The sequence below is a fragment of the Primulina tabacum genome, unplaced genomic scaffold (genome assembly GCF_025594145.1).
Source record: "Primulina tabacum isolate GXHZ01 unplaced genomic scaffold, ASM2559414v2 Contig1175, whole genome shotgun sequence".
NCBI lineage: Eukaryota > Viridiplantae > Streptophyta > Magnoliopsida > Lamiales > Gesneriaceae > Primulina > Primulina tabacum.
In genome coordinates, this window is record NW_027460136.1 from 1 (window position 1) to 25,589 (window position 25,589).

Sequence of the window (25,589 nt, forward strand, 5' to 3'; positions counted from 1 at the left end):
TGAAATGAAATTAGCTCGGCATACGCCGGATTTGGACAAAATTGTAGGCTAATTTGATTGTAAAACGGGCAAAAACGGACGAGACTCATTACTACGCAATGAGCTGACGAGATTTTAGCCGAATTCCTTCTAGACCCTCTAATTGCGATTTAAACGCTTCTGTTAAGCTTTCGTTTCCTCGAGAAATCTTCATCGAAGTTCGAAATCGCTTAGGAAGTTCGAAATTCGATTCCGGTTCCATTTTATCGTATCCCAGGCATAATAATAGCTTTACATTCGTTATTTCCTTCTTCTTATTTTTTTTTCTATTTTCTGGGAACATTTATCGATTTTGTTGTCTGAGCCGGTTCTGTCGTGTGCGGAAGGGTATGACGCAGATTACTCCGGAGACGGTTAACTCATTAAAACAATTATTTCGATGTTTTATCATAATTTACGTAACGGTCGCGACACGAGGTCTTCCCAGGGAGGTCACCCATCCTAGCTCTGCCATCGCGCCAGAACGCTTAACTTCATGGTTATGATTGGGCGAGAGCAGTGCCGCGTGTTGTCCATCGCCGCCCGCTCCACACGTACTCGAGGGATATAAGAATAAACATCCCACTCAATGTCGGGTGCGATCATACCAGCACTAATGCACCGGATCCCATCAGAACTCCGAAGTTAAGCTTGCTTGGGCGAGAGCAGTACTAGGATGGGTGATCCCCTGGGAAGTCCTCGTGTTGCACCCTTTTCGTGTTTTTCTATTTTTGATTACTTGTTGACAGACGATTTTCGGCTCAAATCATCTGAATCTCGATCGGGACCAGATAAGACATGTGAAATGAAAGTAGCTCGGGCACTGCCGGATTTGGACAAAATTGTAGGCTAATTTGATTGTAAACGGGCAAACGGACGAGACTCATTACTACGCAATGAGCTGACGAGATTTTAGCCGAATTCCTTCTCTAAGACCCTCTAATTTGCGATTTACGCTTCTGTTAAGCTTTCGTTTCCTCGAGAAATCCGCTTAGGAAGTTCGAAATTCGATTCCGGTTCCATTTTATCGTATCCCAGGCATAATAATAGCTTTACATTCGTTATTTCCTTCTTCTTATTTTTTTTCTATTTTCTGGGAACATTTATCGATTTTGTTGTCGTGAGCCGGTTCTGTGCGGAAGGGTATGACGCAGATTACTCCGGAGACGGTTAACTCATTAAAAACAATTATTTCGACTGTTTTATCCATAATTTACGTAAACGGTCGCGACACGAGGTCTTCCCAGGGAGGTCACCCATCCTACCTCTGCCATCGCGCCAGAACGCTTAACTTCATGGTTATGATTGGGCGAGAGCAGTGCCGCGTGTTGTCCATCGCCGCCCGCTCCACACGTACTCGAGGGATATAAGAATAAACATCCCACTCAATGTCGGGTGCGATCATACCAGCACTAATGCACCGGATCCCATCAGAACTCCGAAGTTAAGTGCTTGGGCGAGAGCAGTACTAGGATGGGTGACCCCTGGGAAGTCCTCGTGTTGCACCCTTTTCGTGTTTTTCTATTTTTGATTACTTGTTGACAGACGATTTTCGGCTCAAATCATCTGAATCTCGATCGGGACCAGATAAGACATGTGAAATGAAAGTAGCTCGGGCACTGCCGGATTTGGACAAAATTGTAGGCTAATTTGATTGTAAACGGGCAAACGGACGAGACTCATTACTACGCAATGAGCTGACGAGATTTTAGCCGAATTCCTTCTCTAAGACCCTCTAATTTGCGATTTAACGCTTCTGTTAAGCTTTCGTTTCCTCGAGAAATCCGCTTAGGAAGTTCGAAATTCGATTCCGGTTCCATTTTATCGTATCCCAGGCATAATAGCTTTACATTCGTTTTTCTTCTTCTTTTTTTTTCTATTTTCTGGGAACATTTATCGATTTTGTTGTCGTGAGCCGGTTCTGTGCGGAAGGGTATGACGCAGATTACTCCGGAGACGGTTAACTCATTAAAAACAATTATTTCGACTGTTTTATCCATAATTTACGTAAACGGTCGCGACACGAGGTCTTCCCAGGGAGGTCACCCATCCTAGCTCTGCCATCGCGCCAGAACGCTTAACTTCATGGTTATGATTGGGCGAGAGCAGTGCCGCGTGTTGTCCATCGCCGCCCGCTCCACACGTACTCGAGGGATATAAGAATAAACATCCCACTCAATGTCGGGTGCGATCATACCAGCACTAATGCACCGGATCCCATCAGAACTCCGAAGTTAAGCGTGCTTGGGCGAGAGCAGTACTAGGATGGGTGACCCCTGGGAAGTCCTCGTGTTGCACCCTTTTCGTGTTTTTCTATTTTTGATTACTTGTTGACAGACGATTTTCGGCTCAAATCATCTGAATCTCGATCGGGACCAGATAAGACATGTGAAATGAAAGTAGCTCGGGCACTGCCGGATTTGGACAAAATTGTAGGCTAATTTGATTGTAAACGGGCAAACGGACGAGACTCATTACTACGCAATGAGCTGACGAGATTTTAGCCGAATTCCTTCTCTAAGACCCTCTAATTTGCGATTTACGCTTCTGTTAAGCTTTCGTTTCCTCGAGAAATCCGCTTAGGAAGTTCGAAATTCGATTCCGGTTCCATTTTATCGTATCCCAGGCATAATAATAGCTTTACATTCGTTATTTCCTTCTTATTTTTTTTTCTATTTTCTGGGAACATTTATCGATTTTTGTTGTCGTGAGCCGGTTCTGTGCGGAAGGGTATGACGCAGATTACTCCGGAGACGGTTAACTCATTAAAAACAATTATTTCGACTGTTTTATCCATAATTTACGTAAACGGTCGCGACACGAGGTCTTCCCAGGGAGGTCACCCATCCTACCTCTGCCATCGCGCCAGAACGCTTAACTTCATGGTTATGATTGGGCGAGAGCAGTGCCGCGTGTTGTCCATCGCCGCCCGCTCCACACGTACTCGAGGGATATAAGAATAAACATCCCACTCAATGTCGGGTGCGATCATACCAGCACTAATGCACCGGATCCCATCAGAACTCCGAAGTTAAGCGTGCTTGGGCGAGAGCAGTACTAGGATGGGTGACCCCTGGGAAGTCCTCGTGTTGCACCCTTTTCGTGTTTTTCTATTTTTGATTACTTGTTGACAGACGATTTTCGGCTCAAATCATCTGAATCTCGATCGGGACCAGATAAGACATGTGAAATGAAAGTAGCTCGGGCACTGCCGGATTTGGACAAAATTGTAGGCTAATTTGATTGTAAACGGGCAAACGGACGAGACTCATTACTACGCAATGAGCTGACGAGATTTTAGCCGAATTCCTTCTCTAAGACCCTCTAATTTGCGATTTACGCTTCTGTTAAGCTTTCGTTTCCTCGAGAAATCCGCTTAGGAAGTTCGAAATTCGATTCCGGTTCCATTTTATCGTATCCCAGGCATAATAATAGCTTTACATTCGTTATTTCCTTCTTCTTTTTTTTTCTATTTTCTGGGAACATTTATCGATTTTGTTGTCGTGAGCCGGTTCTGTGCGGAAGGGTATGACGCAGATTACTCCGGAGACGGTTAACTCATTAAAAACAATTATTTCGACTGTTTTATCCATAATTTACGTAAACGGTCGCGACACGAGGTCTTCCCAGGGAGGTCACCCATCCTAGCTCTGCCATCGCGCCAGAACGCTTAACTTCATGGTTATGATTGGGCGAGAGCAGTGCCGCGTGTTGTCCATCGCCGCCCGCTCCACACGTACTCGAGGGATATAAGAATAAACATCCCACTCAATGTCGGGTGCGATCATACCAGCACTAATGCACCGGATCCCATCAGAACTCCGAAGTTAAGCGTGCTTGGGCGAGCAGTACTAGGATGGGTGACCCCTGGGAAGTCCTCGTGTTGCACCCTTTTCGTGTTTTTCTATTTTTGATTACTTGTTGACAGACGATTTTCGGCTCAAATCATCTGAATCTCAATCGGGACCAGATAAAACATGTGAAATGAAAGTAGCTCGGGCACTGCCCGATTTGGACAAAATTGTAGGCTAATTTGATTGTAAACGGGCAAACGGACGAGACTCATTACTACGCAATGAGCTGACGAGATTTTAGCCGAATTCCTTCTCTAAGACCCTCTAATTTGCGATTTACGCTTCTGTTAAGCTTTCGTTTCCTCGAGAAATCCGCTTAGGAAGTTCGAAATTCGATTCCGGTTCCATTTTATCGTATCCCAGGCATAATAATAGCTTTACATTCGTTATTTCCTTCTTCTTATTTTTTTTCTATTTTCTGGGAAAATTTATCGATTTTTGTTGTCGTGAGCCGGTTCTGTGCGGAAGGGTATGACGCAGATTACTCCGGAGACGGTTAACTCATTAAAAACAATTATTTCGACTGTTTTATCCATAATTTACGTAAACGGTCGCGACACGAGGTCTTCCCAGGGAGGTCACCCATCCTAGCTCTGCCATCGCGCCAGAACGCTTAACTTCATGGTTATGATTGGGCGAGAGCAGTGCCGCGTGTTGTCCATCGCCGCCCGCTCCACACGTACTCGAGGGATATAAGAATAAACATTCCACTCAATGTCGGGTGCGATCATACCAGCACTAATGCACCGGATCCCATCAGAACTCCGAAGTTAAGCGTGCTTGGGCGAGAGCAGTACTAGGATGGGTGACCCCTGGGAAGTCCTCGTGTTGCACCCTTTTCGTGTTTTTCTATTTTTGATTACTTGTTGACAGACGATTTTCGGCTCAAATCATCTGAATCTCGATCGGGACCAGATAAGACATGTGAAATGAAAGTAGCTCGGGCACTGCCGGATTTGGACAAAATTGTAGGCTAATTTGATTGTAAACGGGCAAACGGACGAGACTCATTACTACGCAATGAGCTGACGAGATTTTAGCCGAATTCCTTCTCTAAGACCCTCTAATTTGCGATTTACGCTTCTGTTAAGCTTTCGTTTCCTCGAGAAATCCGCTTAGGAAGTTCGAAATTCGATTCCGGTTCCATTTTATCGTATCCCAGGCATAATAATAGCTTTACATTCGTTATTTCCTTCTTCTTTTTTTTTTCTATTTTCTGGGAACATTTATCGATTTGTGATGTCGTGAGCCGGTTCTGTACGGAAGGGTATGACGCAGATTACTCCGGAGACGGTTAACTCATTAAAAACAATTATTTCGACTGTTTTATCCATAATTTACGTAAACGGTCGCGACACGAGGTCTTCCCAGGGAGGTCACCCATCCTACTCTGCCATCGCGCCAGAACGCTTAACTTCATGGTTATGATTGGGCGAGAGCAGTGCCGCGTGTTGTCCATCGCCGCCCGCTCCACACGTACTCGAGGGATATAAGAATAAACATCCCACTCAATGTCGGGTGCGATCATACCAGCACTAATGCACCGGATCCCATCAGAACTCCGAAGTTAAGCGTGCTTGGGCGAGAGCAGTACTAGGATAGGTGATCCCCTGGGAAGTCCTCGTGTTGCACCCTTTTCGTGTTTTTCTATTTTTGATTACTTGTTGACAGACGATTTTCGGCTCAAATCATCTGAATCTCGATCGGGACCAGATAAGACATGTGAAATGAAAGTAGCTCGGGCACTGCCGGATTTGGACAAAATTGTAGGCTAATTTGATTGTAAACGGGCAAACGACGAGACTCATTACTACGCAATGAGCTGACGAGATTTTAGCCGAATTCCTTCTCTAAGACCCTCTAATTTGCGATTTACGCTTCTGTTAAGCTTTCGTTTCCTCGAGAAATCCGCTTAGGAAGTTCGAAATTCGATTCCGGTTCCATTTTATCGTATCCCAGGCATAATAATAGCTTTACATTCGTTATTTTCCTTCTTCTTATTTTTTTTCTATTTTCTGGGAACATTTATCGATTTTTGTTGTCGTGAGCCGGTTCTGTGCGGAAGGGTTTGACGCAGATTACTCCGGAGACGGTTAACTCATTAAAAACAATTATTTCGACTGTTTTATCCATAATTTACGTAAACGTCGCGACACGAGGTCTTCCAGGGAGGTCACCCATCCTAGCTCTGCCATCGCGCCAGAACGCTTAACTTCATGGTTATGATTGGGCGAGAGCAGTGCCGCGTGTTGTCCATCGCCGCCCGCTCCACAGGTACTCGAGGGATATAAGAATAAACATCCCACTCAATGTCGGGTGCGATCATACCAGCACTAATGCACCGGATCCCATCAGAACCCTGAAGTTAAGCGTGCTTGGGCGAGAGCAGTACTAGGATGGGTGACCCCTGGGAAGTCCTCGTGTTGCACCCTTTTCGTGTTTTTCTATTTTTGATTACTTGTTGACAGACGATTTTCGGCTCAAATCATCTGAATCTCGATCGGGACCAGATAAGACATGTGAAATGAAAGTAGCTCGGGCACTGCCGGATTTGGACAAAATTGTAGGCTAATTTGATTGTAAACGGGCAAACGGACGAGACTCATTACTACGCAATGAGCTGACGAGATTTTAGCCGAATTCCTTCTCTAAGACCCTCTAATTTGCGATTTACGCTTCTGTTAAGCTTTCGTTTCCTCGAGAAATCCGCTTAGGAAGTTCGAAATTCGATTCCGGTTCCATTTTATCGTATCCCAGGCATAATAATAGCTTTACATTCGTTATTTCCTTCTTATTTTTTTTCTATTTTCTGGGAACATTTATCGATTTTTGTTGTCGTGAGCCGGTTCTGTGCGGAAGGGTATGACGCAGATTACTCCGGAGACGGTTAACTCATTAAAAACAATTATTTCGACTGTTTTATCCATAATTTACGTAAACGGTCGCGACACGAGGTCTTCCCAGGGAGGTCACCCATCCTACTCTGCCATCGCGCCAGAACGCTTAACTTCATGGTTATGATTGGGCGAGAGCAGTGCCGCGTGTTGTCCATCGCCGCCCGCTCCACACGTACTCGAGGGATATAAGAATAAACATCCCACTCAATGTCGGGTGCGATCATACCAGCACTAATGCACCGGATCCCATCAGAACTCCGAAGTTAAGCGCTTGGGGAGAGCAGCAGTACTAGGATGGGTGACCCCCTGGGAAGTCCTCGTGTTGCACCCTTTTCGTGTTTTTCTATTTTTGATTACTTGTTGACAGACGATTTTCGGCTCAAATCATCTGAATCTCGATCGGGACCAGATAAGACATGTGAAATGAAAGTAGCTCGGGCACTGCCGGATTTGGACAAAATTGTAGGCTAATTTGATTGTAAACGGGCAAACGGACGAGACTCATTACTACGCAATGAGCTGACGAGATTTTAGCCGAATTCCTTCTCTAAGACCCTCTAATTTGCGATTTACGCTTCTGTTAAGCTTTCGTTTCCTCGAGAAATCCGCTTAGGAAGTTCGAAATTCGATTCCGGTTCCATTTTATCGTATCCCAGGCATAATAATAGCTTTACATTCGTTATTTCTTCTTCTTATTTTTTTCTATTTTCTGGGAACATTTATCGATTTTGTTGTCGTGAGCCGGTTCTGTGCGGAAGGGTATGACGCAGATTACTCCGGAGACGGTTAACTCATTAAAAACAATTATTTCGACTGTTTTATCCATAATTTACGTAAACGGTCGCGACACGAGGTCTTCCCAGGGAGGTCACCCATCCTAGCTCTGCCATCGCGCCAGAACGCTTAACTTCATGGTTATGATTGGGCGAGAGCAGTGCCGCGTGTTGTCCATCGCCGCCCGCTCCACACGTACTCGAGGGATATAAGAATAAACATCCCACTCAATGTCGGGTGCGATCATACCAGCACTAATGCACCGGATCCCATCAGAACTCCGAAGTTAAGCGTGCTTGGGCGAGAGCAGTACTAGGATGGGTGCCCCTGGGAAGTCCTCGTGTTGCACCCTTTTCGTGTTTTTCTATTTTTGATTACTTGTTGACAGACGATTTTCGGCTCAAATCATCTGAATCTCGATCGGGACCAGATAAGACATGTGAAATGAAAGTAGCTCGGGCACTGCCGGATTTGGACAAAATTGTAGGCTAATTTGATTGTAAACGGGCAAACGGACGAGACTCATTACTACGCAATGAGCTGACGAGATTTTAGCCGAATTCCTTCTCTAAGACCCTCTAATTTGCGATTTACGCTTCTGTTAAGCTTTCGTTTCCTCGAGAAATCCGCTTAGGAAGTTCGAAATTCGATTCCGGTTCCATTTTATCGTATCCCAGGCATAATAATAGCTTTACATTCGTTATTTCCTTCTTCTTATTTTTTTTCTATTTTCTGGGAACATTTATCGATTTTTGTTGTCGTGAGCCGGTTCTGTGCGGAAGGGTATGACGCAGATTACTCCGGAGACGGTTAACTCATTAAAAACAATTATTTCGACTGTTTTATCCATAATTTACGTAAACGGTCGCGACACGAGGTCTTCCCAGGGAGGTCACCCATCCTACTCTGCCATCGCGCCAGAACGCTTAACTTCATGGTTATGATTGGGCGAGAGCAGTGCCGCGTGTTGTCCATCGCCGCCCGCTCCACACGTACTCGAGGGATATAAGAATAAACATCCCACTCAATGTCGGGTGCGATCATACCAGCACTAATGCACCGGATCCCATCAGAACTCCGAAGTTAAGCGTGCTTGGGCGAGCAGTACTATGGGTGACCCCTGGGAAGTCCTCGTGTTGCACCCTTTTCGTGTTTTTCTATTTTGATTACTTGTTGACAGACGATTTTCGGCTCAAATCATCTGAATCTCGATCGGGACCAGATAAGACATGTGAAATGAAAGTAGCTCGGGCACTGCCGGATTTGGACAAAATTGTAGGCTAATTTGATTGTAAACGGGCAAACGGACGAGACTCATTACTACGCAATGAGCTGACGAGATTTTAGCCGAATTCCTTCTCTAAGACCCTCTAATTTGCGATTTACGCTTCTGTTAAGCTTTCGTTTCCTCGAGAAATCCGCTTAGGAAGTTCGAAATTCGATTCCGGTTCCATTTTATCGTATCCCAGGCATAATAATAGCTTTACATTCGTTATTTCCTTCTTCTTATTTTTTTTCTATTTTCTGGGAACATTTATCGATTTTTGTTGTCGTGAGCCGGTTCTGTGCGGAAGGGTATGACGCAGATTACTCCGGAGACGGTTAACTCATTAAAAACAATTATTTCGACTTTTATCCATAATTTACGTAAACGGTCGCGACACGAGGTCTTCCCAGGGAGGTCACCCATCCTAGCTCTGCCATCGCGCCAGAACGCTTAACTTCATGGTTATGATTGGGCGAGAGCAGTGCCGCGTGTTGTCCATCGCCGCCCGCTCCACACGTACTCGAGGGATATAAGAATAAACATCCCACTCAATGTCGGGTGCGATCATACCAGCACTAATGCACCGGATCCCATCAGAACTCCGAAGTTAAGCGTGCTTGGGGAGAGCAGTACTAGGATGGGTGACCCCTGGGAAGTCCTCGTGTTGCACCCTTTTCGTGTTTTTCTATTTTTGATTACTTGTTGACAGACGATTTTCGGCTCAAATCATCTGAATCTCGATCGGGACCAGATAAGACATGTGAAATGAAAGTAGCTCGGGCACTGCCGGATTTGGACAAAATTGTAGGCTAATTTGATTGTAAACGGGCAAACGGACGAGACTCATTACTACGCAATGAGCTGACGAGATTTTAGCCGAATTCCTTCTCTAAGACCCTCTAATTTGCGATTTACGCTTCTGTTAAGCTTTCGTTTCCTCGAGAAATCCGCTTAGGAAGTTCGAAATTCGATTCCGGTTCCATTTTATCGTATCCCAGGCATAATAATAGCTTTACATTCGTTTTTCCTTCTTATTTTTTTTCTATTTTCTGGGAACATTTATCGATTTTTGTTGTCGTGAGCCGGTTCTGTGCGGAAGGGTATGACGCAGATTACTCCGGAGACGGTTAACTCATTAAAAACAATTATTTCGACTGTTTTATCCATAATTTACGTAAACGGTCGCGACACGAGGTCTTCCCAGGGAGGTCACCCATCCTAGCTCTGCCATCGCGCCAGAACGCTTAACTTCATGGTTATGATTGGGCGAGAGCAGTGCCGCGTGTTGTCCATCGCCGCCCGCTCCACACGTACTCGAGGGATATAAGAATAAACATCCCACTCAATGTCGGGTGCGATCATACCAGCACTAATGCACCGGATCCCATCAGAACTCCGAAGTTAAGCGTGCTTGGGCGAGAGCAGTACTAGGATGGGTGACCCCCTGGGAAGTCCTCGTGTTGCACCCTTTTCGTGTTTTTCTATTTTTGATTACTTGTTGACAGACGATTTTCGGCTCAAATCATCTGAATCTCGATCGGGACCAGATAAGACATGTGAAATGAAAGTAGCTCGGGCACTGCCGGATTTGGACAAAATTGTAGGCTAATTTGATTGTAAACGGGCAAACGGACGAGACTCATTACTACGCAATGAGCTGACGAGATTTTAGCCGAATTCCTTCTCTAAGACCCTCTAATTTGCGATTTACGCTTCTGTTAAGCTTTCGTTTCCTCGAAATCCGCTTAGGAAGTTCGAAATTCGATTCCGGTTCCATTTTATCGTATCCCAGGCATAATTAGCTTTACATTCGTTATTTCTTCTTATTTTTTTTTCTATTTTCTGGGAACATTTATCGATTTTTGTTGTCGTGAGCCGGTTCTGTGCGGAAGGGTATGACGCAGATTACTCCGGAGACGGTTAACTCATTAAAAACAATTATTTCGACTGTTTTATCCATAATTTACGTAAACGGTCGCGACACGAGGTCTTCCCAGGGAGGTCACCCATCCTACCTCTGCCATCGCGCCAGAACGCTTAACTTCATGGTTATGATTGGGCGAGAGCAGTGCCGCGTGTTGTCCATCGCCGCCCGCTCCACACGTACTCGAGGGATATAAGAATAAACATCCCACTCAATGTCGGGTGCGATCATACCAGCACTAATGCACCGGATCCCATCAGAACTCCGAAGTTAAGCGTGCTTGGGCGAGAGCAGTACTAGGATGGCTGACCCCTGGGAAGTCCTCGTGTTGCACCCTTTTCGTGTTTTTCTATTTTTGATTACTTGTTGACAGACGATTTTCGGCTCAAATCATCTGAATCTCGATCGGGACCAGATAAGACATGTGAAATGAAAGTAGCTCGGGCACTGCCGGATTTGGACAAAATTGTAGGCTAATTTGATTGTAAACGGGCAAACGGACGAGACTCATTACTACGCAATGAGCTGACGAGATTTTAGCCGAATTCCTTCTCTAAGACCCTCTAATTTGCGATTTACGCTTCTGTTAAGCTTTCGTTTCCTCGAGAAATCCGCTTAGGAAGTTCGAAATTCGATTCCGGTTCCATTTTATCGTATCCCAGGCATAATAATAGCTTTACATTCGTTATTTCCTTCTTCTTATTTTTTTTCTATTTTCTGGGAACATTTATCGATTTTTGTTGTCGTGAGCCGGTTCTGTGCGGAAGGGTATGACGCAGATTACTCCGGAGACGGTTAACTCATTAAAAACAATTATTTCGACTGTTTTATCCGTAATTTACGTAAACGGTCGCGACACGAGGTCTCCCCAGGGAGGTCACCCATCCTAGCTCTGCCATCGCGCCAGAACGCTCAACCTCATGGTTCTGATTGGGCGAGAGCAGTGCCGCGTGTTGTCCATCGCCGCCCGCTCCACACGTACTCGAGGGATATAAGAATAAACATCCCACTCAATGTCGGGTGCGATCATACCAGCACTAATGCACCGGATCCCATCAGAACTCCGAAGTTAAGCTGCTTGGGCGAGAGCAGTACTAGGATGGGTGACCCCCTGGGAAGTCCTCGTGTTGCACCCTTTTCGTGTTTTTCTATTTTTGATTACTTGTTGACAGACGATTTTCGGCTCAAATCATCTGAATCTCGATCGGGACTAGATAAGACATGTGAAATGAAAGTAGCTCGGGCACTACCGGATTTGGAAAAAATTGTAGGCTAATTTGATTGTAAACGGGCAAACGGACGAGACTCATTACTACGCAATGAGCTGACGAGATTTTAGCCGAATTCCTTCTCTAAGACCCTCTAATTTGCGATTTACGCTTCTGTTAAGCTTTCGTTTCCTCGAGAAATCCGCCTAGGAAGTTCGAAATTCGATTCCTGTTCCATTTTATCGTATCCCAGGCATAATAATAGCTTTACATACGTTATTTCCTTCTTCTTATTTTTTTCTATTTTCTGGGAACATTTATCGATTTTGTTGTCGTGAGCCGGTTCTGTGCGGAAGGGTATGACGCAGATTACTCCGGAGACGGTTAACTCATCAAAAACAATTATTTCGACTGTTTTATCCATAATTTACGTAAACGGTCGCGACACGAGGTCTTCCCAGGGAGGTCACCCATCCTACTCTGCCATCGCGCCAGAACGCTTAACTTCATGGTTATGATTGGGCGAGAGCAGTGCCGCGTGTTGTCCATCGCCGCCCGCTCCACACGTACTCAAGGGATATAAGAATAAACATCCCACTCAATGTCGGGTGCGATCATACCAGCACTAATGAACCGGATCCCATCAGAACTCCGAAGTTAAGCGTGCTTGGGCGAGAGCAGTACTAGGATGGGTGACCCCTGGGAAGTCCTCGTGTTGCACCCTTTTCGTGTTTTTCTATTTTTGATTACTTGTTGACAGACGATTTTCGGCTCAAATCATCTGAATCTCGATCGGGACCAGATAAGACATGTGAAATGAAAGTAGCTCGGGCACTGCCGGATTTGGACAAAATTGTAGGCTAATTTGATTGTAAACGGGCAAACGGACGAGACTCATTACTACGCAATGAGCTGACGAGATTTTAGCCGAATTCCTTCTCTAAGACCCTCTAATTTGCGATTTACGCTTCTGTTAAGCTTTCGTTTCCTCGAGAAATCCGCTTAGGAAGTTCGAAATTCGATTCCGGTTCCATTTTATCGTATCCCAGGCATAATAATAGCTTTACATTCGTTATTTCCTTCTTCTTATTTTTTTTCTATTTTCTGGGAACATTTATCGATTTTGTTGTCGTGAGCCGGTTCTGTGCGGAAGGGTATGACGCAGATTACTCCGGAGACGGTTAACTCATTAAAAACAATTATTTCGACTGTTTTATCCATAATTTACGTAAACGGTCGCGACACGAGGTCTTCCCAGGGAGGTCACCCATCCTACCTCTGCCATCGCGCCAGAACGCTTAACTTCATGGTTATGATTGGGCGAGAGCAGTGCCGCGTGTTGTCCATCGCCGCCCGCTCCACACGTACTCGAGGGATATAAGAATAAACATCCCACTCAATGTCGGGTGCGATCATACCAGCACTAATGCACCGGATCCCATCAGAACTCCGAAGTTAAGCTTGCTTGGGGAGAGCAGTACTAGGATGGGTGACCCCTGGGAAGTCCTCGTGTTGCACCCTTTTCGTGTTTTTCTATTTTTGATTACTTGTTGACAGACGATTTTCGGCTCAAATCATCTGAATCTCGATCGGGACCAGATAAGACATGTGAAATGAAAGTAGCTCGGGCACTGCCGGATTTGGACAAAATTGTAGGCTAATTTGATTGTAAACGGGCAAACGGACGAGACTCATTACTACGCAATGAGCTGACGAGATTTTAGCCGAATTCCTTCTCTAAGACCCTCTAATTTGCGATTTACGCTTCTGTTAAGCTTTCGTTTCCTCGAGAAATCCGCTTAGGAAGTTCGAAATTCGATTCCGGTTCCATTTTATCGTATCCCAGGCATAATAATAGCTTTACATTCGTTATTTCCTTCTTCTTTTTTTTTTCTATTTTCTGGGAACATTTATCGATTTTTGTTGTCGTGAGCCGGTTCTGTGCGGAAGGGTATGACGCAGATTACTCCGGAGACGGTTAACTCATTAAAAACAATTATTTCGACTGTTTTATCCATAATTTACGTAAACGGTCGCGATACGAGGTCTTCCCATGGAGGTCACCCATCGCGCCAGAACGCTTAACTTCATGGTTATGATTGGGCGAGAGCAGTGCCGCGTGTTGTCCATCGCCGCCCGCTCCACACGTACTCGAGGGATATAAGAATAAACATCCCACTCAATGTCGGGTGCGATCATACCAGCACTAATGCACCGGATCCCATCAGAACTCCGAAGTTAAGTGCTTGGGCGAGAGCAGTACTAGGATGGGTGACCCCCTGGGAAGTCCTCGTGTTGCACCCTTTTCGTGTTTTTCTATTTTTGATTACTTGTTGACAGACGATTTTCGGCTCAAATCATCTGAATCTCGATCGGGACCAGATAAGACATGTGAAATGAAAGTAGCTCGGGCACTGCCGGATTTGGACAAAATTGTAGGCTAATTTGATTGTAAACGGGCAAACGGACGAGACTCATTACTACGCAATGAGCTGACGAGATTTTAGCCGAATTCCTTCTCTAAGACCCTCTAATTTGCGATTTACGCTTCTGTTAAGCTTTCGTTTCCTCGAGAAATCCGCTTAGGAAGTTCGAAATTCGATTCCGGTTCCATTTTATCGTATCCCAGGCATAATAATAGCTTTACATTCGTTATTTCCTTCTTCTTATTTTTTTTCTATTTTCTGGGAACATTTATCGATTTTGTTGTCGTGAGCCGGTTCTGTGCGGAAGGGTATGACGCAGATTACTCCGGAGACGGTTAACTCATAAAAACAATTATTTCGGATGAAATCAACGTATCTCGGGCACTGCCGTATTTGGACAAAATTGTAGGCTAATTTGATTGTAAACGGGCAAACGAACGAGAAATGTTACTCCGCAATGAGCTGGTGAGATTTAGCCGAATTCCTTCTCTAAGACCCTCTAATTTGCGATTTTCCGCTTCTGTTAAGCTTCAGTTTCCTCGAGAAATCCATTTAGGAAGTCCAAAAATTCGATTTCCGTTCCATTTTATCGTATCTCAGGCATAATAATAGCTTTACATTCGCTATTTCCTTCTTCTTATTTTTTTTCTATTTTCTAGGTACATTTATCGATTTTTGTTGTCGTGAGCCGTTTCTGTGCGGAAGTGTATGACGCAGATTACTCCGGAGACGATAACTCATTAAAAACAATTATTTCGACTGTTTTATCCATAATTTACGTAAACGGTCGCACCACGAGGTCTTCCCAGGCAGGTCACCTATCCTAGCTCTGCCATCGCGCCAGAACGCTTAACTTCATGGTTATGATTGGGCGAGAGCAGTGCCGCGTGTTGTCCATCGCCGCTCGCTCCACACGTACTCGGGGATATAAGAATAAACATCCCACTCAATGTCGGGTGCAATCATACCAGCACTAATGCACCGGATCCCATCAGAACTCCGAAGTTAAGCGTGCTTGGGTGAGAGCAGTACTAGGGTGGGTGACCCACTGAGAAGTCCTCGTGTTGCACCCTTTTTCGTGTTTTTCTATTTTTGATTTTACTTGTTGACAGACGATTTTCGGCTAAAATCATCTGAATCTCGATCGGGACCAGATAAGACATGTGAAATGAAAGTAGCTCGGGCACTGCCGGATTTGGACAAAATTGTAGGCTCATTTGATTGTAAACGGGCAAACGGACGAGACTCATTACTACGCAACGAGCTGACGAGATTTTAGTCGAATTCCTTCTCTAAGACCCTCTAATTTGCGATTTACCGCTTCTGTTAAGCTTTCGTTTCCTCGATGAATCCGCTTAGGAAGTTCGAAATTCGATTCCGGTTCCGTTTTATCATATCCCAGGCATAATAATAGCTTTACATTCGCTATTTCCTTCATCTTATTTTTTTCTTATTTTCTGGGAACCTTTATCGATTTTTGTTGTCGTGAGCCGGTTCTGTGCGGAAGGGTAGACGCAGATTACTCCGGAGACGGTTAACTCATTAAAAACAATTATTTCGACTGTTTTTGCTCCTAATTTACGTAAACGGTCGCGACACGCGGTCTTCCAGGGAGGTCACCATCCTAGCTCTGCCATCGCGCCAGAACGCTTAACTTCATGGTATGATTGGCGAGAGCAGTGCCGCGTGTTGTCCATCGCCGCCCGCTCCACACGTACTCGAGGGATGTAAGATAAACATCCCATCTTGTCGGGTGCGATCATACCAGCACTAATGCACAGGATCCCATCAGAACTCTGAAGTTAAGCGTGCTTGGGCGAGAGCAATACTAGGATGGGTGACCCTTGGAAGTCCTCGTGTTGCACCGCTTTTCATGTTTTTCTATTTTTTATTTACTTGTTGACAGACGATTTTCGGCTCAATCATCTGAATCTCGATCGGGACGAGATAAGACATGTGAAATCACGTACTCGAACACTACGGATTTGGACAAAATTATAGGCTAATTTGATTGTAAACGGGCAAACGGATGAGAATATTACTCCGCACAGAGCTGGCGGTATTTTAGCTAAATTCCTTCTCTAAGACCCTCTAATTTACGATTTACCGCTTCTGTTAGCTTCTGTTTCCTCGAGAAATCCGCTTTAGGAAGTTCGAAAATTCTATTTCCGGTTCCATTTTATCGTATCACCGGCATAATAATAGCTTTACATTTCGCTATTACCTTCTTCTTATTTTTTTTCTATTTTCTAGGAATATTTGCGATTTTTGTTGTCGTGAGGCCGGTTTTGTGCGGAAGGGTATGACGCAGATTACTCCGGAGACGAGTATACTCATTAAAAATATTTATTTCGATCTGCTTTTATCCATAATTTACGTAAACGGTCGCGACACGAGGTCTTCCCAGGGAGGTCACCCATCGTAGCTCTGCCATCGAGCTAGAACGCTTAACTTCATGGTTATGATTGGGCGAGAGCGTGCCGCGTGTTGTCCCATCGCGCCACGACTCCACACGTACTCGCGGGATATAAGAATAAACATCCCACTCATATGTCGGGTGCGATCATACCAGCACTAATGCACCGGATCCCATTCCGAACTCCGAAGTTAATGCGTGCTTGGGCGAGAGCAGTACTAGGATGGGTGACCCCCTGAGAAGTCCTCGTGTTGCACCCTTTTTCGTGTTTTTCTATTTTTGATTACTTGTTGACAGACGATTTTCGGCTCAAATCATTGAATCTCGATCGGGACCAGATAAGACATGTGAAATGAAAGTAGCTCGGGCACTGCCGGATTGGACAAATTGTAGGCTAATTTGATTGTAAACGGGCAAACGGACGGACTCATTACTACGCAATGAGCTGACGAGATTTTAGCCGAATTCCTTCTCTAAGACCCTCTAATTTGCGATTTACCGCTTCTGTTAAGCTTTCGTTTCCTCGAGAAATCCGCTTAGGAAGTTCGAAATTCGATTCCGGTTCCATTTTATCGTATCCCAAGGCATAATAATAGCTTTACATTCGCTTATTTCCTTCTTCTTATTTTTTTTTCTATTTTCTGGGAACATTTATCGATTTTTGTTGTCGTGAGCCGGTTCTGTGCGGAAGGGTATGACGCAGATTACTCCGGAGACGGTTAACTCATTAAAACAATTATTTCGACTGTTTTATCCATAATTTACGTAAACGGTCGCGACACGAGGTCTTCCCAGGAGTGTCACCCATCCTAGCTCTGCCATCGCGCCAGGAACGCTTAACTTCATGGTTATGATTGGGCGAGAGCAGTGCCGCGTGTTGTCCATCGCCGCCCGCTCGAAAACGTACTCGAGGGATATAAGAATAAACATCCCACTTAATGTCGGTGCGATCATACAAGCACTAATGCACCGGATCCCATCAGAACTCTAAGTTAAGCGTGCTTGGGCTGAGGAAGTACTAGGATGGGTGGACCCCCTGGGAAGTCCTCGTGTTGCCACCCTTTTTTCGTGTTTTCTATTTTTGATTACTTGTTGACAGACGATTTTCGGCTCAAATCATCTGAATCTCGATCGAGACCAGATAAGACATGTGAAATGAAAGTAGCTCGGGCACTGCCGGATTTGGACAAAATTGTAGGCTAATTTGATTGTAAAAGAGCAAACGGACGAGGACTCATTACTACGCAATGAGCTGACGAGGATTTTAGCCGAATTCCTTCTCTAAGACCCTCTAATTTGCGATTTACCGCTTCTGTTAAGCTTTCGTTTTCCTCGAGAAATCCGCTTAGGAAGTTCGAAATTCGATTCCGGTTCCATTTTATCGTATCCGAGGCATAATAATAGCTTTACATTCGTTATTTCCTTCTTCTTATTTTTTTTCTATTTTCTGGGAACATTTATCGATTTTTGTTGTCGTGAGCCGGTTCTGTGCGGAAGGGTATGACGCAGATTACTCCGGAGACGGTTAACTCATTAAAAACAATTATTTCGACTGTTTTATCCATAATTTACGTAAACGGTCGCGACACGAGGTCTTCCCAGGGAGGTCACCCATCCTACCTCTGCCATCGCGCCAGAACGCTTAACTTCATGGTTATGATTGGGCGAGAGCAGTGCCGCGTGTTGTCCATCGCCGCCCGCTCCACACGTACTCGAGGGATATAAGAATAAACATCCCACTCAATGTCGGGTGCGATCATACCAGCACTAATGCACCGGATCCCATCAGAACTCCGAAGTTAAGCGTGCTTGGGCGAGAGCGCAGTACTAGGATGGGTGACCCCTGGGAAGTCCTCGTGTTGCACCCTTTTTCGTGTTTTTTCTATTTTTGATTACTTGTTGACAGACGATTTTTCGGCTCAAATCATCTGAATCTCGATCGAGACCAGATAAGACATGTGAAATGAAAGTAGCTCGGGCACTGCCGGATTTGGACAAAATTGTAGGCTAATTTGATTGTAAACGGGCAAACGGACGAGACTCATTACTACGCAATGAGCTGACGAGATTTTAGCCGAATTCTTCTCTAAGACCCTCTAATTTGCGATTTTCCGCTTCTGTTAAGCTTTCGTTTCCTCGAGAAATCCGCTTAGGAAGTTCGAAATTCGATTCCGGTTCCATTTTATCGTATCCCAGGCATAATAATAGCTTTACATTCGTTATTTCCTTCTTCTTATTTTTTTTCTATTTTCTGGGAACATTTATCGATTTTTGTTGTCGTGAGCCGGTTCTGTGCGGAAGGGTATGACGCAGATTACTCCGGAGACGGTTAACTCATTAAAAACAATTATTTCGACTGTTTTATCCTATAATTTACGTAAACGGTCGCGACACGAGGTCTTCCCAGGGAGGTCACCCATCCTACCTCTGCCATCGCGCCAGAACGCTTAACTTCATGGTTATGATTGGCGAGAGCAGTGCCGCGTGTTGTCCATCGCCGCCCCGCTCCACACAGTACTCGAGGGATATAAGAATAAACATCCCACTCAATGTCGGGTGCGATCATACCAGCACTAATGCACCGGATCCCATCAGAACTCCGAAGTTAAGCGTGCTTGGGCGAGAGAGCAGTACTAGGATGGGTGACCCCCTGGGAAGTCCTCGTGTTGCACCCTTTTCGTGTTTTTCTATTTTTGATTACTTGTTGACAGACGATTTTCGGCTCAAATCATCTGAATCTCGATCGGGACCAGATAAGACATGTGAAATGAAAGAAGCTCGGACACTGCCGGATTTGGACAAAATTGTAGGCTAATTTGATTGTAAACGGGCAAACGGACGAGACTCATTACTACGCAATGAGCTGACGAGATTTTAGCCGAATTCCTTCTCTAAGACCCTCTAATTTGCGATTTACCGCTTCTGTTAAGCTTTCGTTTCCTCGAAAAATCCTCTTAGGAAGTTCGAAATTCGATTCTGGTTCCATTTTATCGTATCCTAAGAATAATAATAACTTTACATTCGTTATTTCTTTCTTCTTATTTTTTTTTTATTTTCTGCCAACATTTATCGATTTTTGTTGTCGTGAGCCGGTTCTGTGCGGAAGGGTATGACGCAGATTACTCCGGAGACGGTTCAACTCATTAAAACAATTATTTCGACTGTTTTATCCTATAATTTACGTAAACGGTCGCGACACGAGGTCTTCCCAGGGAGGTCACCCATCCTACCTCTGCCATCGCGCCAGAACGCTTAACTTCATGGTTATGATTGGGCGAGAGCAGTGCCGCGTGTTGTCCATCGCCGCCCGCTCCACACGTACTCGAGGGATATAAGAATAAACATCCCACTCAATGTCGGGTGCGATCATACCAGCACTAATGCACCGGATCCCATCAGAACTCCGAAGTTAAGCGTGCTTGGGCGAGAGCAGTACTAGGATGGGTGACCCCCTGGGAAGTCCTCGTGTTGCACCCCTTTTCGTGTTTTTCTATTTTTGATTACTTGTTGACAGACGATTTTCGGCTCAAATCATCTGAATCTCGATCGGGACCAGATAAGACATGTGAAATGAAAGTAGCTCGGGCACTGCCGGATTTGGACAAAATTGTAGTCTATATTGATTGTAAACGGGCAAACGGACGAGACTCATTACTACGCAATGAGCTGACGAGATTTTAGCCGAATTCCTTCTCTAAGACCCTCTAATTTGCGATTTACCGCTTCTGTTAAGCTTTCGTTTCCTCGAGAAATCCGCTTAGGAAGTTCGAAATTCGATTCGGTTCCATTTATCGTATCCCAAGGCATAATAATAGCTTTACATTCGTTATTTCCTTCTTCTTATTTTTTTTTCTATTTTCTGGGAACATTTATCGATTTTTGTTGTCGTGAGCCGGTTCTGTGCGGAAGGGTATGACGCAGATTACTCCGGAGACGGTTAACTCATTAAAACAATTATTTCGACTGTTTTATCCATAATTTACGTAAACGGTCGCGATACGAGGTCTTCCCAGGGAGGTCACCCATCCTAGCTATGCCATCGCGCCTAGAACGCTTAACTTCATGGTTATGATTGGGCGAGAGCAGTGCCGCGTGTTGTCCATCGCCGCCCGCTCCACACGTACTCGAGGGATATAAGAATAAACATCCCACTCAATGTCGGGTGCGATCATACCAGCACTAATGCACCGGATCCCATCAGAACTCCGAAGTTAAGCGTGCTTGGGCGAAAGCGCAGTACTAGGATGGGTGACCCCCTGGGAAGTCCTCGTGTTGCACCCCTTTTCGTGTTTTTCTATTTTGATTATTGTTGACAGACGATTTTCGGCTCAAATCATCTGAATCTCGATCGGGACCAGATAAGACATGTGAAATGAAAGTAGCTCGGGCACTGCCGGATTTGGACAAAATTGTAGGCTAATTTGATTGTAAACAGGCAAACGGACGAGACTCATTACTACGCAATGAGCTGACGAGATTTTAGCCGAATTCCTTCTCTAAGACCCTCTAATTTGCGATTTACCGCTTCTGTTAAGCTTTCGTTTCCTCGAGAAATCCGCTTAGGAAGTTCGAAATTCGATTCTGGTTCCATTTTATCGTATCACAAGAATAATAATAGCTTTACATTCGTTATTTCCTTCTTCTTATTTTTTTTTCTATTTTCTGGGAACATTTATCGATTTTTGTTGTCGTGAGCCGGTTCTGTGCGGAAGGGTATGACGCAGATTACACCGGAGACGGTTAACTCATTAAAATAATTATTTCGACTATTTTATCCATAATTTAAGTAAACGGTCGCGACACGAGGTCTTCCCAGGGTGGTCACCCATCCTAGCTCTGCCATCGCGCCAGAACGCTTAACTTCATGGTTATGATTGGGCGAGAGCAGTGCCGCGTGTTGTCCATCGCCGCCCGCTCCGAACGTACTCGAGGGATATAAGAATAAACATCCCACTTAATGTCCGGTGCGAATCATACAAGCACTAATGCACCGGATCCCATCAGAACTTCTAAGTTAAGCGTGCTTGGGCGAGAGGAATACTAGGATGGGTGACCCCCTGGGAAGTCCTCGTGTTCACCCTTTTTCGTGTTTTTCTATTTTTGATTACTTGTTGACAGACGATTTTTCGGCTCAAATCATCTGAATCCGATCGAGACCAGATAAGACATGTGAAATGAAAGTAGCTCGGGCACTGCCGGATTTGGACAAAATTGTAGGCTAATTTGATTGTAAACGAGCAAAGGACGAGACTCATACTACGCAATGAGCTGACGAGATTTTAGCCGAATTCCTTCTCTAAGACCCTCTAATTTGCGATTTACCGCTTTTGTTAAGCTATCGTTTCCTCGAGAAATCGTCTTAGAAGTTCGAAATTCGATTCCTGGTTCCATTTATCGTATCCCAGGCATAATAATAGCTTTACATTCGTTATTTCTTCTTCTTATTTTTTTTTTCTATTTTCTGGGAACATTTATCGATTTTTGTTGTCGTGAGCCGGTTCTGTGCGGAAGGGTATGACGCAGATTACTCCGGAGACGGTTAACTCATTTAAAACAATTATTTCGACTGTTTTATCCATAATTTACGTAAACGGTCGCGACACGAGGTCTTCCCAGGGAGGTCACCCATCCTAGCTCTGCCATCGCGCCAGAACGCTTAACTTCATGGTTATGATTGGGCGAGAGCAGTGCCGCGTGTTGTCCATCGCCGCCCGCTCCACACGTACTCGAGGGATATAAGAATAAACATCCCACTCAATGTCGGGTGCGATCATACCAGCACTAATGCACCGGATCCCATTCAGAACTCCGAAGTTAAGCGTGCTTGGGCGAAGAGCAGTACTAGGATGGGTGACCCCCTGGGAAGTCCTCGTGTTGCACCCCTTTTTCGTGTTTTTTCTATTTTGATTACTTGTTGACAGACGATTTTCGGCTCAAATCATCTGAATCTCGATCGGGACCAGATAAGACATGTGAAATGAAAGTAGCTCGGGCACTGCCAGATTTGGACAAAATTGTAGGCTATTTGATTGTAAACGGGCAAACGGACGAGACTCATTACTACGCAATGAGCTGACGAGATTTTAGCCCGAATTCCTTCTCTAAGACACTCTAATTTGCGATTTACCGCTTCTGTTAAGCTTTCGTTTTCCTCGAGAAATCCGCTTAGGAAGTCGAAAATTCGATTCCGGTTCCATTTTATCGTATCCCAAGCATAATAATAGCTTTACATTCGTTATTTCCTTCTTTCTATTTTTTTTTCTATTTTCTGGGAACATTTATCGATTTTGTTGTCGTGAGCCGGTTCTGTGCGGAAGGGTATGACGCAGATTACTCCGGAGACCGGTTAACTCATTAAAAACAATTATTTCGACTGTTTTATCCATAATTTACGTAAACGAGTCGCGACACGAGATCTTCCCAGGGAGGTCACCCATCCTAGCTATGCCATCGCGCTAGAACGCTTAACTTCATGGTTATGATGGGCCGAGAGCAGTGCCGCGTGTTGTCCATCGCCGCCCGCTCCACACGTACTCGAGGGATATAAGAATAAACATCCCACTCAATGTCGGGTGAGATCATACCAGCACTAATGCACCGGATCCCATCAGAACTCCGAAGTTAGCGTTGCTTGGGCGAGAGCAGTACTAGGATGGGTGACCCCTGGGAAGTCCTCGTGTTGCACCCCTTTTCGTGTTTTTTCTATTTCTGATTACTTGTTGACAGACGAGTTTCGGCTCAATCAATCTGAATCTCGATCGGGACCAGATAAGACATGTGAAATGAAAGTAGCTCGGGCACTGCCGGATTTGGACAAAATTCTAGGCTAATTCGATTGTAAACGGGCAAAACGGACGAGACTCATTACTACGCAATGAGCTGACGAGATTTTAGCCGAATTCCTTCTCTAAGACCCTCTAATTTGCGATTTATCGCTTCTGTTAAGCTTTCGTTTCCTCGAGAAATCCGCTTAGGAAGTTCGAAATTCGATTCCGGTTCATTTTTATCGTATCCCAGGCAATAATAGCTTTACATTCGTTATTTCCTTCTTCTTATTTTTTTTTCTATTTTCTGGGAAATTTATCGATTTTTGTTGTCGTGAGCCGGTTCTGTGCGGAAGGGTATGACGCAGAATTACCCGGAGACGGTTAACTCATTTAAACACAATTACTTTCGACTTGTTTTATCCATAATTTTAACGTAAACGGTCGCAGACTACGAGGTCTTCTAGGGAAGGTCACCCATTCCTAGCTGCTGCCAGTCGCGCCAGAACGGCTTAACTTCATTGGTTTATGCATTGGGCGAGAGCCAGTGCCGCGTGTTGTCCTATCGCGCCCGCTCCACCCGTACTCGAAGGATATAAGAATTAACATCCTCACTTCATTATCGGGTGCTATCTTGTTACCGAGCTACTAATGCACCGGATCCCATCAGAACTACGAAGTTAAGCGTGCTTGGCGAGAGCAGTAGTACTAGGATGGGGACCCCCTGGGAAGTCCTCGTGTTGCACCCCTTTTCGTGTTTTTCTATTTCTACTTGTTAACAGACAAGTTCGGCTCGCTCAAATAATCTCAATCTCGATCGGGACCAGATAAGACATGTGAAATGAAAGTAGCTCGGGAACTGCCGGATTTGGACAAAATTCTAGGCTAATTGATGTAAACGGGCCAACGGACGAGACTCATTACTACGCAATGAGCTGACGAGGATTTTAGCCGAATTCCTTCTCTAAGACCCTCTAATTTGCGATTTACGCTTCTTTTAAGCTTTCGTTCCTCGAGAAATCCGCTTAGGAAGTTCGAAATTCGATTCTGGTCCTTCATTTATCGTTATTCCAAGAATTATAATAGCTTACATTCGTTATTTCTTCTTATTTTTTTTTTCTATTTTCTGGGAACATTTATCGATTTTTGTTGTCGTGAGCCGGTTCTGTGCGAAGGGATGATGCAGATTACACCGGAGACGGTTAACTCATTAAAAACAATTATTTCGACTGTTTTATCCATAATTTAAGTAAACGGTCGCGACACGAGGTCTTCCGAGGGTGGTCACCTATCCTAGCTCTGCCATCGCCCAGAACGCTTAACTTCCATGGTTATGATTGGGCGAGAGCAGTGCCGCGTGTTGTCCATCGCCGCCCGCTCCAAACGTACTCGAGGGATATAAGAATAAACATCCCACTTAATGTCCGGTGCGATCATACAAGCACTAATGCACCGGATCCCATCAGAACTTCTAAGAATAAACATCCCACTCAATGTCGGGTGCGATCATACCAGCACTAATGCACCGGATCCCTTCAGAACTCCGAAGTTATGCGTGCTTGGACGAGAGGAATACTAGGATGGGTGACCCTGGAAGTCCTCGGTTGCACCCTTTTTCGTGTTTTTCTATTTCTCATTACTTGTTGACAAAAGAGTTTCGGCTCAAATCATCTGAATCTCGATCGGGACCAAATAAGACATGTGAAATGATAATAGCTCGGGCACTGCCGGATTTGGACAAATTTCTAGGCTAATTTGATTGTAAACGGGCAAACGGACGAGACTCTTACTACGCAATGAGCTGACGAGATTTTAGCCGAATTCTTTCTCTAAGACCACTCAATTTCGATTTCCGCTTCTGTTAAGCTTTCTGTTCCTCGAGAAATCCGTTTAGAAAGTTTGAAATTCGGATTCCGGTTCCATTTTATCGTCCCAGGCATAATATAGCTTTACATTCCTACTTTCTTCTTCTTATTTTTTTTCTATTTTCTGAGAACATTTATCGATTTTTGTTGTCGTAGCCGGTTCTGTGCGAAGGGTA

General features: G+C 44.8%; 25 non-coding genes and 5 pseudogenes across 25 annotated transcripts; all 30 read left to right on the plus strand.

Moving 5' to 3' along the window:
• The first annotated feature begins 612 nt into the window (after positions 1-612).
• Positions 613-731, plus strand: LOC142535933 (5S ribosomal RNA). Its single transcript, XR_012817878.1, has one exon. It is a non-coding gene; the product is annotated as a 5S ribosomal RNA (ribosomal RNA).
• A 680-nt stretch (positions 732-1,411) lies between these two features.
• On the plus strand, positions 1,412-1,527 carry LOC142535947 (5S ribosomal RNA). The gene has a single exon (XR_012817891.1). It is a non-coding gene; the product is annotated as a 5S ribosomal RNA (ribosomal RNA).
• Positions 1,528-2,201: 674 nt separating this feature from the next.
• On the plus strand, positions 2,202-2,319 carry LOC142535952 (5S ribosomal RNA). Its single transcript, XR_012817895.1, has one exon. It is a non-coding gene; the product is annotated as a 5S ribosomal RNA (ribosomal RNA).
• A 679-nt stretch (positions 2,320-2,998) lies between these two features.
• LOC142535959 (5S ribosomal RNA) lies at positions 2,999-3,116 on the plus strand. The gene has a single exon (XR_012817897.1). It is a non-coding gene; the product is annotated as a 5S ribosomal RNA (ribosomal RNA).
• Positions 3,117-3,794: 678 nt separating this feature from the next.
• Positions 3,795-3,910, plus strand: LOC142535944 (5S ribosomal RNA). Its single transcript, XR_012817888.1, has one exon. It is a non-coding gene; the product is annotated as a 5S ribosomal RNA (ribosomal RNA).
• A 681-nt stretch (positions 3,911-4,591) lies between these two features.
• On the plus strand, positions 4,592-4,709 carry LOC142535960 (5S ribosomal RNA). The gene has a single exon (XR_012817898.1). It is a non-coding gene; the product is annotated as a 5S ribosomal RNA (ribosomal RNA).
• A 679-nt stretch (positions 4,710-5,388) lies between these two features.
• On the plus strand, positions 5,389-5,507 carry LOC142535931 (5S ribosomal RNA). The gene has a single exon (XR_012817876.1). It is a non-coding gene; the product is annotated as a 5S ribosomal RNA (ribosomal RNA).
• A 679-nt stretch (positions 5,508-6,186) lies between these two features.
• LOC142535946 (5S ribosomal RNA) lies at positions 6,187-6,304 on the plus strand. The gene has a single exon (XR_012817890.1). It is a non-coding gene; the product is annotated as a 5S ribosomal RNA (ribosomal RNA).
• A 677-nt stretch (positions 6,305-6,981) lies between these two features.
• On the plus strand, positions 6,982-7,100 carry LOC142535954 (5S ribosomal RNA; annotated as a pseudogene).
• A 678-nt stretch (positions 7,101-7,778) lies between these two features.
• On the plus strand, positions 7,779-7,895 carry LOC142535942 (5S ribosomal RNA). The gene has a single exon (XR_012817886.1). It is a non-coding gene; the product is annotated as a 5S ribosomal RNA (ribosomal RNA).
• A 680-nt stretch (positions 7,896-8,575) lies between these two features.
• Positions 8,576-8,688, plus strand: LOC142535949 (5S ribosomal RNA; annotated as a pseudogene).
• Positions 8,689-9,366: 678 nt separating this feature from the next.
• On the plus strand, positions 9,367-9,483 carry LOC142535948 (5S ribosomal RNA). Its single transcript, XR_012817892.1, has one exon. It is a non-coding gene; the product is annotated as a 5S ribosomal RNA (ribosomal RNA).
• Positions 9,484-10,160: 677 nt separating this feature from the next.
• LOC142535941 (5S ribosomal RNA) lies at positions 10,161-10,279 on the plus strand. The gene has a single exon (XR_012817885.1). It is a non-coding gene; the product is annotated as a 5S ribosomal RNA (ribosomal RNA).
• A 674-nt stretch (positions 10,280-10,953) lies between these two features.
• On the plus strand, positions 10,954-11,071 carry LOC142535935 (5S ribosomal RNA). The gene has a single exon (XR_012817880.1). It is a non-coding gene; the product is annotated as a 5S ribosomal RNA (ribosomal RNA).
• Positions 11,072-11,752: 681 nt separating this feature from the next.
• Positions 11,753-11,870, plus strand: LOC142535943 (5S ribosomal RNA). Its single transcript, XR_012817887.1, has one exon. It is a non-coding gene; the product is annotated as a 5S ribosomal RNA (ribosomal RNA).
• Positions 11,871-12,548: 678 nt separating this feature from the next.
• LOC142535936 (5S ribosomal RNA) lies at positions 12,549-12,666 on the plus strand. Its single transcript, XR_012817881.1, has one exon. It is a non-coding gene; the product is annotated as a 5S ribosomal RNA (ribosomal RNA).
• A 680-nt stretch (positions 12,667-13,346) lies between these two features.
• Positions 13,347-13,463, plus strand: LOC142535950 (5S ribosomal RNA). The gene has a single exon (XR_012817893.1). It is a non-coding gene; the product is annotated as a 5S ribosomal RNA (ribosomal RNA).
• A 666-nt stretch (positions 13,464-14,129) lies between these two features.
• On the plus strand, positions 14,130-14,246 carry LOC142535937 (5S ribosomal RNA). The gene has a single exon (XR_012817882.1). It is a non-coding gene; the product is annotated as a 5S ribosomal RNA (ribosomal RNA).
• Positions 14,247-15,322: 1,076 nt separating this feature from the next.
• Positions 15,323-15,441, plus strand: LOC142535932 (5S ribosomal RNA). The gene has a single exon (XR_012817877.1). It is a non-coding gene; the product is annotated as a 5S ribosomal RNA (ribosomal RNA).
• Positions 15,442-16,119: 678 nt separating this feature from the next.
• On the plus strand, positions 16,120-16,236 carry LOC142535953 (5S ribosomal RNA). Its single transcript, XR_012817896.1, has one exon. It is a non-coding gene; the product is annotated as a 5S ribosomal RNA (ribosomal RNA).
• A 687-nt stretch (positions 16,237-16,923) lies between these two features.
• On the plus strand, positions 16,924-17,044 carry LOC142535938 (5S ribosomal RNA). The gene has a single exon (XR_012817883.1). It is a non-coding gene; the product is annotated as a 5S ribosomal RNA (ribosomal RNA).
• Positions 17,045-17,727: 683 nt separating this feature from the next.
• LOC142535958 (5S ribosomal RNA) lies at positions 17,728-17,845 on the plus strand (annotated as a pseudogene).
• A 687-nt stretch (positions 17,846-18,532) lies between these two features.
• On the plus strand, positions 18,533-18,652 carry LOC142535945 (5S ribosomal RNA). Its single transcript, XR_012817889.1, has one exon. It is a non-coding gene; the product is annotated as a 5S ribosomal RNA (ribosomal RNA).
• Positions 18,653-19,338: 686 nt separating this feature from the next.
• LOC142535930 (5S ribosomal RNA) lies at positions 19,339-19,459 on the plus strand. Its single transcript, XR_012817875.1, has one exon. It is a non-coding gene; the product is annotated as a 5S ribosomal RNA (ribosomal RNA).
• Positions 19,460-20,142: 683 nt separating this feature from the next.
• LOC142535929 (5S ribosomal RNA) lies at positions 20,143-20,261 on the plus strand. The gene has a single exon (XR_012817874.1). It is a non-coding gene; the product is annotated as a 5S ribosomal RNA (ribosomal RNA).
• Positions 20,262-20,944: 683 nt separating this feature from the next.
• Positions 20,945-21,065, plus strand: LOC142535940 (5S ribosomal RNA). The gene has a single exon (XR_012817884.1). It is a non-coding gene; the product is annotated as a 5S ribosomal RNA (ribosomal RNA).
• A 682-nt stretch (positions 21,066-21,747) lies between these two features.
• On the plus strand, positions 21,748-21,866 carry LOC142535956 (5S ribosomal RNA; annotated as a pseudogene).
• A 680-nt stretch (positions 21,867-22,546) lies between these two features.
• LOC142535934 (5S ribosomal RNA) lies at positions 22,547-22,667 on the plus strand. Its single transcript, XR_012817879.1, has one exon. It is a non-coding gene; the product is annotated as a 5S ribosomal RNA (ribosomal RNA).
• A 687-nt stretch (positions 22,668-23,354) lies between these two features.
• On the plus strand, positions 23,355-23,472 carry LOC142535951 (5S ribosomal RNA). Its single transcript, XR_012817894.1, has one exon. It is a non-coding gene; the product is annotated as a 5S ribosomal RNA (ribosomal RNA).
• Positions 23,473-25,046: 1,574 nt separating this feature from the next.
• On the plus strand, positions 25,047-25,161 carry LOC142535957 (5S ribosomal RNA; annotated as a pseudogene).
• Positions 25,162-25,589: the final 428 nt, after the last annotated feature.